Here is a 12,148-nt window from a genome sequence, read left to right on the forward strand (position 1 = left end):
AAAACTCGACGAAAATGAGTCGACGAGCATAAAAGTGGCACAATTGGTTCAGTGGGGCGGTGCCCCTGCGGCCTTGGCTCGGGACAGTGAACCCCGTGGCCATGCGAAACGCGTGCAGCCACGAGTGCTGCACACGGTGTCCCATGCACTCCACCTCCCTCCGCCCCCGACACCACACCGTGCACTCCTCTTCCCTCCCTCTTTCTCTTCGACGTGCTGCGGACTTTTTCCCTTCCTTCGTCCCCCGCGCTGCACCCATTTTGCACATATGCAACGTCCACTCTCGGACGTTTCACTCGCCGTAATGCTTTCAGGGCCGGGTAAAATAATAGTTCGGCTATATAAGTATTGGCGCTAAATAACCGTATTCGCGCTAAATAACCGTATTCGCTAAATAAACGTGGTCGTTTGATCAATTTTTAGCCCCTCACCTTACCGGTTAATTTTTATCACTCAATACTTTAAAGTAGCTCCAGATTCATATGTTATGTATTATTTCTGCTTTCTTTTAATATTATTGGTAACACGGATGAACAAGTTCACCTTTTCTTTTTGTTAGACTGTACCTATTTTATTTAACACAAGATGGAAAGACCTTCTGTTGAATAGGCGCAAACATTCCTAGACTTTCAATACTGACATGATATAATGTTATCTTTTATTACCCAAACAAGAATCGGGATACACAATCAACGATGAATTTCATTAAATAACAATTCTCTTCATTAGATAAAAATGTTGATTTTACGCTTCGTGTTAAAATATAGAATAAAGAATCATTCGCGAAATCTAAACGGAAGATCAGGTCGAACAGATTGTTGGAGATTAGAAATTAATATATAACAAATATATATTTCGATCAGAGGAACATTAACCATCCCTGGAAGCTGCCAGGCACGTACGCACGACGCGCCTGGATGCGTGTATGCGTTGCCACGCTCTACAAAGCCGACGAGCGAGCTAGCACGCGGAGAACATTCACCCTGACTGGTGCATCGGCCCTTCGCAGCGTTTCTCAAATGTAAGCAAAACCATCAATTGATGTCCGAGGTCTCTAGGTAAGGTCACAAGCTCGACACCTGATTATACATCGACTACCACTTGCTGCGATTAAATATCCAAGTTTTCAAAAGCGTCTGAGATACATATATGACGGGGGAACTAGAAATATTATTTTTACAAAACTCTTATTTAATGATGACTGTTGATTCTTTATAGGGTTTTTTCTTAAGGTCAAACGTCTAAATAAATTTGAAGACTTACTATAAAACTCAATAAATCTCAATCGCGTGGAAGTAAAATTTGCGAAAGCTAGGATTTCTGAGATTGGGGATCTGTGGAGTCTGAGATCTCTAAGAGTTACATTTAAAATACATAAAAAAATATTCATGCATGATATAGGACAACTACAGGCGAATAGAGATTTCCTGACTATGCCCTGATTATAGACTGTATTAACATCCATTTGGCGAACACTGGTCACCGTCGAGCGGCATCCCTTGGAGATAATCGTCGAACGTCTCTCGCTTCGTGGCCCTTGCATTTCTTCCTCCGGTGTTCTCCTCGCTTCTTCGTCGGTTTCGTCCGGTCTTTCTCCCGGCTTTCTCCGTCTTGCCCTTACGCTGTACGCAGCTGTTGGCGCGCGCGCGGCGCGTCTTCGCGCAGCGTTGGGCATTGCACTCGACGGCGCTTCTCGAGGGCGGTCTCGCGGGTTGATGCACGCGGAATGCAGCCGAAGGCGGCCGACGTGCACCGGGGACGACCGAAGTGGGCTACCAGCGTCGCGCTTGCAGCTGCAACGGTCATCTCGGGTTCGATGCACTCGTACGCCCAGGCTCTGTGCATGCACGATTCTGCACGAATGACTCAGCCGGCCCGGCGCACGAGGAATACGACCTTGACCCGGCTGCACATAGGTGCATCGCACCTTCGCGCTGATACCAAGAACAAAATATGTCGTCACTCGTGAATCTCATGTACTTACTGTAAATTTTGTACATCCTACTGTTACTTCCTAATGGTTCATTGCTATCTCTCGAACGTTCGAAACTTTCACTATTAACTGCACACATCGCGCGATACAATTAAATATTTAGCTCACGATGTAGTGGTAGATACAGTTGCGAAAGTATCTTTCGTTGCGCACTAGATCTATTTAATCGTCGCGTAAACAAAGATATAACGCATTATTCTCGCGTTATCACGAGAGAAGCTAACGCAGCTCGTGTGACCTTCGCAGGAGGCGGATGAACGATGAACAACAACGTCCACGTTATAAACATTGCAAAAGAACAGTACATTACAAAGAAATATTAAAAGTCACTGATATATGATACATAAATACGAGTGGGTTAATGTACGTACTATGAACGGCTTTAATTAATTTTAATTTTTATTATTTTTCGTGTCAAAAAGATATTCTGTATGCTGATGACGCGTATCCTTCCGCTACTAAAGGACTCGCATTAATGCACTTAATTTACGTTTGTGCATAGTTCAAAGTGTGTTGTCCCCAACGGTCGAGTTCAACGACTGCTGGATGAGACAAAGACTGAAGGTCCTTATATATACATATATAAAATATATTTTTTTTAGTCAATGCGAGACAATAGCACATAAATATATGTGACTTAATGTACATACATGACAGCTTAATTTTTTTCTATATAAATTGTGGATAACCTCATTGACCATCGCGCCCGTCGATCACGGCATGTTTAATTCGTTTTCACAGGCACGCAACATGTTCATGCATTTCAATTGAGCTTATAATGCTCAATGCACAGTACAATTCGTATTTTGATTATCCTACACAGGCTGCTAAAACAGCTCTTAAAAATTTCGCAGACTCTCAGAAATGTTATTTTCTACAAAGTTTAGACAAAAAACAAAATTTAAAATTGATTTCTATGATACCGAATCTCATGAATACTTTGCTTCGTATATCGTAAATTCTGAGAACTTTGTAATTGGCTGATTTACAAGTTTCGATATCGTATATTTTTGAAACGTGATACGATTTATTTGCGATACAAAGTCCTTTTTAAAGATACATCAAAATTAACGTATTTTTAAATTGTCGCATAGACGTCATAAATATAAAATTTATACTATGATGCATAGCATTAGGTGAAAGATCTTCTCTTTGAGCTTGTGTTTCGACTACTACTCGGTTTCCTGTATATGTCGCCATCGCACGTTGTCGCTTGTGAAAGAAGGTTATCGGCACACATCGTCGGTATCTTTTCTTTTGGTTTTTTCTTCGTAAGTGTATTTATATATATCAGTAAGGGGGGGGAGGATGTATTTCGGTCTATGGAAGTTGCAGCCACTACACGATGGCGACGCGCTTTTAACCTTGAACTGATGAACGAAAGCAACCACGATTGGACTGCGATGTCCTGAGTTATTTCTGGAACGTCACCCTGGAGGACGATGCATCTCGCGTCGTTGATGCGTTTCGTGTTTTCGCCTAACTATTTCGTCGCACGTTTTCTTTTATCGATGTCTAAAAGGGTTTTTAAAACACGCGGAATATATTCAAGGATCCTTGGTACAATAAAAATAATAAACTAAAAGATGCGGAAATAATTGTTATATATCATTGAACATGGCTTGAATAAAGTCAAAACGTATTTTTTAAATATAATTATAAAGTAAATATATACATTTTTTGGAAATCTTTTGCGCTATAACTATCGCATTGTTATCCTCAATATCGCTTTTTCTTCTGTTTTTTATTGAATAAAACTAATAACGGTTTTATCGATTTTCTTTGTGAAAAATAATTTGAATTTTTATTTTGTATGCACAAACACAAAGTAAATAAAGACTGAATAGATAAATAAGTATAAACAATATTTGGTCGGCTATCATATTTTGTAACATTATGTATAATCTTATTAATTTATTCTGTATTAAATTAATGTTTTTTTTTCATTGAAATTATTTAATTACAATTTAATTAAATTGTGACCTTACGTTAGTTTTTAATCGATGATAAAAAGTTATGAGAGAGAAACACATTTCATGTTTGGTTATAGAATTATATAGAGTATTGTATCAAGGAGTCGACCGTCTTATCGTTCAAACATTTTTGTGGTCGCGCATTCTACTGTCCGAGTATCTACGTCGGAGACGCAAACAGTGAGATTCCTCCAAGGGTGCACGACCTGACTGGCTAGATACCGCAGTTTAACTTTGCTCACGCTGTCTTTGTTCATGAGGACGACACCCTTTGCGTGTTTGTCTTCTTAGTCGATCTCCCTTTCTTTACGTCTGATCAACTCTTGCAAAGGCAAAAATTGTAGTATAAGCTACTGAAAATGATGATCAAAAAATTTAATAGTCAAAACATAAGATCCGCAAGATCTAAAAATCCGAAAAATTTAATAAATAATTACTATGGACCAAAAGTTATGGGCAAAAACATATTTTTTTAATATGCTGATCGAACTAATATCACTTTTATTTATAATATTTAAGAAACTTCAATTCTATTTTGTTATAATTTTCAAGTTTTATTTGAATCTCGAATATTGAAATATAAAAAAATATATAGTAGATTGATTGAAAATTTACAGTTTCAAGACACAGAAGTGGATTTATAAACTGTGAGTTTAAAAGCTATGACACTCAAAAAGAAACGTAAAGCAGTAAGACATATAAGTAGTAAGCAAATCGGTCAATCACGGTAGAGAACGTAAGGTACTAACGTAATCATCAGTAGTAAATCCAAAATGTGGATATACTTATTAATTACGTCTTATTATTAAACTTTTTATGTACTATATCCTTAAGAGCCATGGCATAAAAAAGCTTAAGCAGTAAAACATGAATAGCGAACATACTGAATTTGCTATTACTTACATCATGGTCTTACGGTCTTTACCGTAAATGGCTAATTCGCTTACTGCTTACGTTTTGCTGTTTGAGTATTTTTGTATACCATAGATCTAAGAACGTGAGAATCAAATGTTTAATTTTTCTATCGCAACATCGTTTTTCGTGTATTATTAATGAGTTATGATTTATGCGGCGCCAATGCGGAAAAACATTCGTCGACAACATTTACGATAGAGGCTGATTTCGTTTTGGAACAAGGGCATTGGTGCCATCGCGAATGCCGCAGTGTAGTGCCGCAGCATCCACTGATCACCAAGAAGAGCCGTCGCGGTTCTTGGCACGGCTGCAAGAGAGTTGAACGCACCGTCTAATTTTACGTGTATCCGTGCGACAATGTTTTCCTCTAGGTCTAGAGCAAATACCATGTCTCCACAGATGTTTTCGATTAAGCATATAAAATTATCATTTATGCCAAATATCTGTCCGTATCGATAGAAATTATTCACAATAAAATGTGAATTTTGAAAAACAAAAGTATATATCCTTTTCTGTACGTATGGATAGGCAGGAGCCATTAAAAGCGAAGGAAATGCATGATCAAATGGGGTGCTTGTGCGCAATTGCATACCTACGTATCTTTTCATCTTTTGGCTACAGCTACACGACTTTCCCCACCGGAGAAACGAAGGCGGGGTTTGTCGAGTATGAAGACGAATGCGAAAGCAAGCTTTTGAATATCATTATCTTTGTTTTAGTCCCGCGCGTCATTGCATTCTAGAGAATAATTTCCCTTCGCGTGCAGCTTGTATTCACATCGCATCATACGTTCTCATCTTTGTTTCTTCCGTATAAAGAAATCGCTCTAAATTAACGAATGCAGCAATTAACGAATCACGATTAAATCAATTCGTAAGAAGAGATATATATTTATATAGTTGAATAAAAAAAAGATTAAGGAAATCTGTTGAATATATATTCCAAATTACGTAATAAACATTTCCTTCGTTTGATTTTAAAAAGCTCAATCGTTTGAAAAGGCTAACAGAAGATTTAGCGATGCACTCGACATTTGTCATCGCGTCGACCGTGGTCTCGTCGCGTCGTCTCGCTTGTACAATCGGGACCGACAGCGAGGCTTCGTCAGAGGTGGAAGTCGTCTCCCCACGCGGCCGAGAGCCCTCGTCTGGCTTCTGGAAGGAGGTTGTAGGGTAGGGAAGGTAGGAGGTTGAGGTCGTCGGCGCTCACGGGAACGAGGCATTGACCTCCAGTGAGTTAGGATGTCTGCTGGTATTGATTCGTCGGCGATGCAGCGCGGACTCGGGGGCGGCGAAACGGGAATACGGGAATACCGGGACGCCGCGCCGGGCAGGACGGGCGGGAGGTAGGACGAGAGGAAGCTGACGCCTCGGAGGGACGACATTCGGTGGCGGAAGGGAACCTGGAGATCTAGAGGACCAAGGGGTTGGCGTCGTCGGGGGGTGGCAAAGCTCCCCGGACCATGAGAGCTCGCGGTGAGGGACGGAACGAGAAGGAGGATGCAACGTACTGGGGCAAACTTTCCTCTCGCTCTCTTCCGTAGTCATAACTCCCTCGTTGCCCGACTAGCATGAGCAAAAAGGACCGCGAGCTCGCAGACAGGGCGGTTGCCAACCTGGAAGACCCATTAACCCTTTGAGCTGAGCTTTCTTCAACATTTTTTTAAGGATCTTTAGACTAAACTTTTAAAAGCTTACTTGTGCCGTGATAGTGCTTTGATAAAGTAACTAGCGATAATTTTTCTGAAGACCTTAAATTATCTACTTATGAAAAGAAGTAACATGAATAGTGGGTCTATTATTCAGTCGAATATATTTTATAGTCCCTCTTTATAGGTTATTATATTTCTCAAAATTTTATCCACTTTAGTTTAATAATAAATAAAATCATCAAATAAAACGATTGAGTTGAATCCTCTTTTCTTTAAAGTATACACGTTAACAAACATTGGTAGCGCAACGCTTATTCGGTATATGCGACAGGGTAGAGGCAGCTTGCGAGGAAGTTGTGCAACGAGAGGGAATATCGGTGGGGTGCCCGGGCACAGAGGACGAAATTCTGCAGACAGGATGGCGGCACTAGGGCGAACTTTCGCTCTCTCGCACTACAGTGCCACTATGCCACTGCCATGTCCTACGTTAGACTATTTAACTGTTTAAAGTAATTAAGAGCTGATAAAAGCACATTCCAGCGAGAAATGATTGATGATGATAACGATGATGTCAAACACCGATATGGTATAATATCGATAATTTCGTTAGTAATTAGATATCGATTTGCCGTCTAATTAACGGTAATTTCTCGGTGGGGTATATTTTACAAAAATTATAACTTTATACAAATTTTAACTCTTTATTATAATGTTGAGAGAGAATTCCTATTCTTTATAAAAATTATAAAATGTGAAAAAATATAATATTACTTCCAAATCTGCACACACAAAGTCCACTTTTTATTTTTATTCATTAAATATACATTAAATATATTTAATAAAAATATATAATTAATAATAAAATAAAATATATAATATATGTAAAAGTAAATGTAATATTATAATTTTATATAAATTGAATCTTTTTGCGTAATTAAAAAATTTTTAATGAATCTTTTATAAGGAATACTAAAATGGTAATATTATTGAATTGTATAATATTTAAATTGTAATATTATTTATATATCTTCTCTATATCGTAATTAATAATATACGAACTCAATTTTCTTCGTTTATTTTTAAGGTTTAAAAGTTTTAATTAAGATTTGCAGATGAGATACCATATTTTGATGATAACAAAATAACGATGCATGCAATGTTCGTTTCGCGTGCACATACGATGTTCGGGGGCTTTGGCCAGCTGCTGGTGTACACAGTCACGAGGTCATTAAGCTTCAGGGGCATTGGCCAGCAGTAGCCATTTTCGAATGTATTCTCTTAACTGTTTAATGAAAAACTTTTACTGCAATGTAAAATAAATTTATTATTTATTCCAAAGAATTTAATTGAATTTATAAGAAGAGTTCTAAGTAAAATTACCATATTTTTTCATTCACAGATAATTCTGTGTTATAATGTTTCTTCATTTTCCTTTGGCAATATAAAAGATACTGTCAATATAAAGATACTTTGATAAATTTTATAAAGTTCTTGCTTATGTTTATACGTAAAAAATAATGATTGATTTAATGCGTTTTCGAGTAAAACAATTAATATAAGGATTAAAATAATACGAATAATACGTCAGAAAATTTTATAAAACTTAGTCGACAGAAATTAAGGGCTACGTAATGTATTCTTCTGAAACTTGAATACAATGATACTTACTACGCATTGCTCATATAATCCTATGCTTCTTCCTGCCGTTACAACAAGGCGTTGATTCGCGGTCATGGCTTATTCCAGACAATCCGTCTAGACAGACACCCTCCAAAAACCTACCATCTTTTCCCTTTAGCTCCAGGCTTCACCAGCTACGTCTTCGTGGATGCATTCGCATATGTATTCATCGACCCTTCGTCGTCGAGTATAGCTCCCTTATTGTTACTACATTATTATTCGATTTCCGAAGAATTCCCAACTAAGATATAATCGAAAATACCAAAGATTTAAGACATCCTATTACAGAGAAATAATAACTTTCAATATAATTTCATAATAAACATTATAATGAAAAAATATAAATTGCCAACACTGATTAATGTATTATTGCACATAATCAAATATTTCTCAAGAATCTTAATATTTATTCTTCATACAATATTTTAATGGAATAAATAAGAGATAAAATAGTTTTATTACTAACACTGAAACAACTACTATTACTATAAGGTCAAATATTATCGGAGTTAATGTGCAATGGCTGGCTTACCGAAAAGATAAGGGGTTCTTTATGACAAAGTGTACGGCTTCTTTTTATGGAATGCGTCTTATTTCCTCCTTTATTTCTTATTCTTCTTGGTTATACTGGCAATTCGCGATTTCTCTAATATAAAATACCTAAAAGCCATACAGAAACGAAAATTTTTTTGCCTAATTATTTATTTCTATTTTATTTTTCTGATAACGAATTATTCTGATAATTCAAATAATATATAATTTTGTTAATGGTGAAAATTTCTAAGCTCTTTAATTCCTTAAGTAATGCAAAATCGACTTAGGAGAAAAGGAGAGAGATATCGAGGATGACGAGAGAAAGAAAGAAGAGAGAGGAGGATAGTGTGGGGTCGAACATTCGAATGGTACTATTCGTGCAAAAGCCTTTGCCGCGTTTCTATGTGAGGGTGCAGACAGGAAGGGGTGAGCAACCCCTCGGCGTCTGGCGCATAGGCGTAGTGTACCACGTATACAATCGGGTAGTGACCGGGTCAATGATACCCAACGAGAATAAACTTTTTTCTACACCTGTCGATTCGTACTACGAACACAGGTGTATTATTCTAAAGGAAAATCTAAATATCTAGCTGTTGAGAAACATGTTTATTTTCTAAGATTAAATACAATTGGTATATTTAATAATTTCTGAAGTATTAATAATCCTGAAAAGTATTTTTATAGAAACATTTTCGCTGTGTATATAATTTTTTAAATAAAACAGATAGATTTTTTATAAATTTCAGCCTTTAGCACCTTTAGGCTTGAGCTGACCATAATTGAAGAACTCTGTGCATTTTAAATCAGATTTTCTTACGATATGTTGATGTCAATTTAATTTTCTAAAATTCTTGTAAATTATTTTATTAATTACAATCTAGTCCACTTGTCTTTAGCTATGAATATATGTTAAGTGCAACGCTCGATTGATTTAATGGATTGATCTATCGTATTTCTCTCTCTCTCTCTCTCTCTCTCTCTCTCCCTTCCTCCGTCTTTCCCCCTTCTTTTTCTTTTCTTACTCCCTTTAAGTATAACGTATTCTAGATCAATTGACTTAAAAGCATCGGTATCCTATCAAAATTTAAACATATCTACAAACGCATCTTCTCGACCCTGTTCTCAAGCAAAGTCCTCACCAAAGGGTGTCTCTAGTAAATAGAGGGGGTTCACGTCTAGGTGAGGTCCGCCGTTGCGCGCGCATCCGCGATGCAGCGGAGGTCATCCACCTGAAAGGTCGGGGTCACACTCTTGGTCGTCGCCGCTTGTGAGAGAGGGAGTCGACAGGAGAGTAGACAGGGGAAGTTATATCCGCGCGGGGGTGGCTGTTGCGCGCGATCGGCGGGCATGTGTATGTGTGGACCTGGTTATCGCCATAGCAACCCCCGCGTGCAGTCAAGGCTATACTGCGAGCTCTTTTTGCGAGACTATGTAGCACATTGTGCGCCGTCGTCTCGTGCGTTCGATGGGAGGTGTAGAGGGAGGTAGAGCGACAATAGTGATTCCTAAAACGTCGGATCACCCTTGGCGAGACTTCCATCCGCGACAAGAATCCGGTCACGTCATCGTCAAAGCGTCACGCTAAACCCATGAATGCATTTGCTTTCTGACAAAATTTCCATCACAAACGCCAGACTGTCTGTAATCAATTAAATTTTGGCGCTTATTTTACCGCTCACTGACATTTGTACTTGATAATAATCATCCATATTGCCACATTATATTGTCTTTTTCAACCAACTACTTTTATGACGTAAATAATTAGTCAAATAAATGGTTGCAATTTTAGTACCGGATTTCAAGCCAATTATTACCGGCTGTTACACAATGAAGTCAACAGTATGACGATTTGCGTGTGTAATTTCTGATGAATTAGTTGCTACGTTATCAATCATGATATCTGGAAAAGAACATCGGAACTGAAGGGAATATGAGGGTAAAATTACATCATTCTGTCACAAGGGATTCATCGTCAATGCATTCACTGTCGATGGACATGCTATTCGTGTGCAGGATATTCCTCAGGAAGTAACGATAAGAACGTAATTATTTCAAAATGTAATAATAATAAATTCAATCTTTTAAAAAATGTACATACATACACACACAAAAAATTTCTGTAAAATTTCTGTACAAAAATAAATTTTTACTTTATCGTAATATTTACGTATTCTATTTTTCGTTACGTATCTCAAAAATGAAAATTAATGTAAAAAATCCGTCATACTTTTAAATAATTTCAAAATTTCTTCAATGTCTGCATTTCCGCCAGCAGATTATCATTTTTCGATTCTAAAGCAAATATTCGCCACATCGTTGTTTTTGCAGATTATTCCGTGCAGCTTGTCGATAAGAAGTTCAATGTCAAAGTCGGAATGTGATATCATGCGATTTGAAAAAGTATAATTATGTTAACATTGCAACGCGTCATTTTGTGGTAGGTCAGGACTTTATACAAACTCCGCCTTTATATTCTTTGTAACATTCTGAAGTTAGATATGTGAAATTTTTATCAACGGGAAATTACATTCAATAATTAATAAGATGTTCAATTTAATGTTTAGTGTTATATATACAGGGTGGCCCAAAATTTTTTGCCAAGAGATCTTGTGTAGATAGAGCGGACTAAATTGAATCGAAAAGTCCTTTACCATTTTGCAATTTTCGCAATAGTTAACAAGATATTAATTACTAAAAGTCGCTAAATATTGGTTTTCAATAATTTTTTACTTAAATACCATCAAAACTTTACGGAAAAACAGCGAGAGACAAAAATTGTTTATTTTCTTCTCATAAAGTTCTGAGAATTTTTTAATACCGTATATTCTCATGTTGGTATAAATAGTTGCCAATAAGAAAATGCAGTACTAAAAAGTTAATAAAAAATTCTAAAAAAATTCTCAGAACTTTATGAGAAGAAAATAAATAATTTTTGTCTTTTAGTATTTTTCCGTAAAGTTGATAGTATTTGAGAAAAAAATTATTGAAGGTCAATATTCGGCAATTTTTAGTAATTAATATCTTGTTAATTATTGCGAAAATTGCAAAATAATAGAGGACTTTTCGACTCAGTTTAGTCTGCATATATATTTACTATGTTATATATATTTAATATGTATCTTAGCTCACAATAATATCTTTTAGCATTTTTCTCTCATTAAATAAATAAAAGTTATAATATTAATATTCAATGCCAGATGGCATACTGGTATAAAATTCGATTTCAAGCCCAAGATCAGATATAGAAATTTATGGAACATCATATTATCTGGATATAGAAATAAATTCCTACGGGCTCGTGTATAACTTCCTCGTAGTGCATCGTCTATCGTTACGGTAAAGGCAAACTTGTACAAACTTATCGATTCGGCTAAAAGTATGTATAAAGATTACACTCTCTAT

At 36.8% G+C, this 12,148-nt stretch overlaps 1 long non-coding RNA gene across 1 annotated transcript; it reads right to left on the reverse strand.

The window, feature by feature from the left end:
* Positions 1-7,722: 7,722 nt before the first annotated feature.
* On the reverse strand, positions 7,723-10,346 carry LOC108763905 (uncharacterized). Its single transcript, XR_001940244.1, has 5 exons — positions 9,886-10,346; positions 8,745-8,872; positions 8,201-8,453; positions 7,913-7,983; positions 7,723-7,835 (listed from the first exon to the last, which is right to left on the reverse strand). It is a non-coding gene; the product is annotated as an uncharacterized LOC108763905 (long non-coding RNA).
* Between the last annotated feature and the right edge of the window lie 1,802 nt (positions 10,347-12,148).

The sequence above is a fragment of the Trachymyrmex cornetzi genome, unplaced genomic scaffold (genome assembly GCF_001594075.2).
Source record: "Trachymyrmex cornetzi isolate Tcor2-1 unplaced genomic scaffold, Tcor1.1 scaffold388, whole genome shotgun sequence".
Classification (NCBI taxonomy): Eukaryota; Metazoa; Arthropoda; class Insecta; order Hymenoptera; family Formicidae; genus Trachymyrmex; species Trachymyrmex cornetzi.